Below are 4,797 nucleotides of genomic sequence, written 5' to 3' on the forward strand. Positions count from 1 at the left end.
CAATTTTCTGGATCACCCACTGAGGATCCAAACCTCCATATTTCTTCCTTCCTTAGACTCAGTGGCACTATAAAAGAGAACCAAGAAGCCGTAAGACTTCATCTCTTTCCCTTTTCCTTAAGGGATAGAGCTAGCGCTTGGTTCCATTCCCTAGAAGTCGGTTCCATCACTTCATGGGATCAAATGAGGCGAGCATTCCTTGCCTGATTCTTTCCCCCTTCTAAAACCGCCAAACTAAGAGACCAAATCACGCGGTTCAACCAAAAAGATGGGGAGTCTCTCTATGATGCGTGGGAGCGTTTCAAGGAAATGCTTAGACTTTGTCCCCACCATGGTTTGGAAAAGTGGCTCATAGTCCACACTTTTTATAATGGCCTAACTTATACCACTAAGATGTCAGTTGATGCAGCTGCAGGTGGAGCACTAATGAACAAGAATTATACGGAGGCTTACGCATTGATTGAAGATATGGCTCATAATCACTACCAATGGACCAACGAAATAGCCATTACTGCCTCTACTCCCTCCAAAAAGGAGGCAAGTATGTACGAGGTCTCCAATTATGATCACCTCGTTGCTAAGGTTGATGCCTTAACTCAAAAATTTGAAAAACTTAATGTTAATGCTGTCACACCTTCTCCTACATCTTATAAAATAATAAGTGAGACTTATTTATAAAATAATAAGTGATACTTATTTATAAAATAATAAGTGAGACTTATTATTAATTAAATAATTAAATATGATTTTATTATTTAATTTACGAAAAATAGAGAAACGTGGTCCGCTGTAAGGTACGGTGTATTTAAGTGTTGTTTTGCTGACCACACAAGTGATTCTATACATCACACCCAAAGGACCCATGAAGATATGGGTACCTAAGTCTGAATCAATCAATACTGCAGGTGTGGCTAAGAGCAAAAGAGAAACAAAGGTCCTGGTATCTGGACAGCGGATGTTCAAGGCACATGACAGGAGAGAAAGCTTTGTTCCTTACCATCACCATGAAAGAAGGAGGAGAAGTGAAGTTTGGTGGCAACCAAACTGGAAAGATCATTGGTACGGGTACTATTGGTAATTCCTCCATTTCAATAAATAATGTTTGAATTGTAGATGGTCTGAAGCATAACCTATTGAGCATCAGTCAATTTTGTGACAATGGGTATGATGTAATGTTTAGTAAGACCAACTGCACCATAGTCAACAAGGATGACAAATCCATTATCTTTAAGAGAAAGAGAGTTGAGAATGTCTATAAGATAAATTTCTCTGATCTGGCTGATCAGAAGGTAGTTTGCCTTCTGTTAATGAAAGATAAAAAATGGGTATGGCACATAAGGCTGGGACATGCTAACTGGAGATTAATCTCTAAGCTTAGCAATTTACAACTTGTCAAAGGCCTGCCTAACATTGATTATCATTCAGATGCACTTTGTGGTGCATGCCAGAGAGGGAAAATTGTTAAAACTTCTTTCAAATCCAAACACATTGTATCAACCTCCAGACCCTAAGAGTTATTTCACATTGATTTGTTTGGACCAGTTAACACTGCATCCTTATATGGGAGTAAATATGAATTAGTCATTGTTGATGATTACAACAGATGGACTTGGGTAAAATTCCTAAGAAGTAAAGACTATGCATATGAAGTGTTTAGCAGCTTCTGCACTCAAATACAGTCTGAAAAAGAACTGAAAATTTTGAAAGTCAGAAGTGATCATGTGGGAGAATTTGAAAACGAGCCATTTGAATCTTTTTGTGAAAAACATGGAATTGTCCATGAATTCTCTTCTCCTAGAACTCCACAGCAAAATGGGGTTGTAGAGAGAAAGAACAGAACTTTACAAGAAATGGCCAGAACCATGATCCATGAAAACAATTTAGCTAAACATTTTTGGGCAGAAGCAGTTAATACTTCATGTTATGTCCAAAATAAGATCTATATCAGACCTATCTTGGAGAAAACTGCATATGAACTCTTCAAAGGAAGAAGACCCAATATCTCTTACTTTCATCAATTTGGATGTATATGTTACATTCTAAATACCAAAGACTATCTGAAGAAATTTAATGTCAAGGCTCAAAGAGGAATCTTTTTAGGTTACTCTGAAAGGTCAAAGGCATACAAAGTGTATAATTCAGATACACATTGTGTTGAAGAATCAATGCACGTAAAATTTGATGATATGGAGCCTGGAAGTAAAACTCTAGAGCAAGATGAAAGTACTGCAGTGACTAGTCCTTCACAAACCAAACTATTAAACTTATAACCTTATGTTAGACCTAACTTCTAAAGACAGTTTCTCTTTTGTTGCTCTAGCCACCAAGCCTATTTCGCTGACTTGATGACTATTAGATTTTGGTTCCTCTAATAACCAAGCCTATTTCGCTGACTTGATTACTATTAGTTCCCTTGAAGATCGAAACTATATGTCTCAAGGATTGCAAAGACTATTTCGCTGCCTTTGCAATCCTTGTCTAAATTCACTTGTTCGAATATCAAAGCTTCACTTTCGTTTTATGAATTGATATTTGAGATGATGGATTAACGATTATCAAACCCTCCAATTTCGTTTCCACAGTTTGATAATGGTTAGTCCATGTTAAAGCGGTGAATTTAGATTAGAGATTAGGGTTAGATAAGATTAAGGTTTAAAGCTTGGTTTGATTAGGATTATCCAACAATCCCAAGACAAGAGAAGTCTAGTCACTAACGTTCATTGTAGACATAGAAGAGAAGAAGAAGAAGAAGAAGAAGAAGAAGAAGAAGAAGAAGAAGAACATAAAATAAAGGTGAACTTTTATTCAAAGAAACAATTGTCACTTATTATTTCAGAGAACAAAAGATGAATATTTGTGATGGCTAGCTACTCTATTTATAGTTTACATTCGACTTAAAATCTAAGCAATCACTAGAATGTTCCGCATGTAAACTAAAACAGAGTAGCTTAAAATCTAAGCAAAAGCAGCAAAAGTAGTTCTGGAGGGTGGCACGGCCGTGCCAAGCCTAGCACGGGCCGTGCCAAGTTTCTGACTTGAGGGAGATATATTTTTGTCTCCGAATCTTCGTATTTTCGGACTGAATCAGCTCCAAAACCCCTTTCTTTTGCTCCAAGACTCAATTCATCAAATATTCGTTCCTGAAATATAACAATATGCAATTGTAGTAAAATAGTTCAAAAAGGAAATAATATTAAAATAAAATAAACTTAAATCTAAATAAAACGAAACTAAATAACATATAAAAATAGATAATAGTTGACTCATCAGTCTACAGCAGAAGCAGAATATATTTCAGCTGCAAGTTGTTGTACACAACTACTTTGGATGAAACATCAGTTGGAAGACTATCAGATAAATGGTAAAAGTATTCCCATTTATTGTGATAATACTGCTGCTATTTGTTTATCAAAGAATCCAATTTTACATTCAAGAGCCAAGCATATTGAAATCAAACACCATTTTATCAGAGATTATGTTCAAAAAGGAGTTTTAGATATACAGTTTATTGATATAGAGCATCAATGGGCTGATATATTTACAAAACCTTTAACTGTTGAAAGATTTGATTTTATTAAGAAAAATTTGAACATGCACTTTGTGTCTGATTAAAATGTGTTTGACTCTAAATAAGAAGTTTGGTTCTGAAGTCTGTTCAGAAGGTATGGTCCATCAAAAGTTCTTAACTGAGATTCTGAGGAAAATATGCTTCTGAAGATGACATCAGCACTAAAACTTCAGAAGTTGTATTCTTTGCTTTTGAACAGCAGTGTTAGTGGAAACGTTGGCAGTTACTTTTTAGTAACACCTGTCCCACTAACTAAGCAGTTATGTCTGAAAAGCCTCTGACGTGGTCTGTTTGTATTGGTGTATAACTTAAAACGTACTTTCACGCTCCCCCAATTGTCATTAATGCTGTGTTTGTTTGTCCCTTTTGAATTGCAAACGTTTTGTCAAAAACACTATAAATATCAAACACACACAACTCACGGCATCTTCAAGTTTTTAAGACCCTTACTCTGAAAAATTAGACTTTATTCAAAACCTAGAATCCCAAACTTCCATCAAATCATGGCATCTTCAAGTGCGATTCCAACCATAAAGATCAACACCAACAAATCATACGTTCTTAAAGAAAGAACTGTGTTCGTTCCAATGAACAGACTGGATGTTCAAATTGAGTCTCCAGTAGACTTTGATTCCTTGGAAAGGAATGGAATTGATATCAAGGGTTACTTTGCTGCTCAACAAATGATCGACTACTTTAAGATGTTGAACAGACCGTCTTACATGAATCTGGTAAAGGACTTATGGGCTAGGGCAGAAGTGTTCCACAGAAAAGATGTTGACGAGGAAGAAGCTAAGCTGGTAAAGGAAAATCCAAGATTCAAAGGGAAATCGAGGACTGAAATGGGTCTCAAACCATTCAAAGGTACTGAGTTAAGGTCTGCTGTGATGGGTATGGAAGTTACCATCACTGTAGAAACAATTGCTAAAGCATGCAGATGCTCAAATTCTGGCTTGTTTCAGGTGGATGCTGTTAAAAGCCAGTGGGAGGACAAGATAATTGGAGTCTTGTTAAATGGAAAAGCAAAAACAAAGTCATCAGAAATGTCTTCTGTCCATAGGATGCTTCTGAAGATTTTATCAGAAAGCATGTTACAAAAATGTGGAGGTTCTGATCAACTCTCTTTGGACCATAAGGTGGTTCTGTACTGCCTTGCTTCCTTTGAGAAGATCAACCTACCCAAGTACATATTGCATCATATGTGCTGGGCTATAAGGGAAAGCCAGAAG

At 36.4% G+C, this 4,797-nt stretch overlaps 1 non-coding gene across 1 annotated transcript; it reads right to left on the bottom strand.

The window, feature by feature from the left end:
• Positions 1-231: 231 nt before the first annotated feature.
• LOC120577772 (small nucleolar RNA R71) lies at positions 232-338 on the bottom strand. The gene has a single exon (XR_005643754.1). It is a non-coding gene; the product is annotated as a small nucleolar RNA R71 (small nucleolar RNA).
• Between the last annotated feature and the right edge of the window lie 4,459 nt (positions 339-4,797).

Source organism: Medicago truncatula, chromosome 8 (genome assembly GCF_003473485.1).
Source record: "Medicago truncatula cultivar Jemalong A17 chromosome 8, MtrunA17r5.0-ANR, whole genome shotgun sequence".
Lineage (NCBI taxonomy): Eukaryota > Viridiplantae > Streptophyta > Magnoliopsida > Fabales > Fabaceae > Medicago > Medicago truncatula.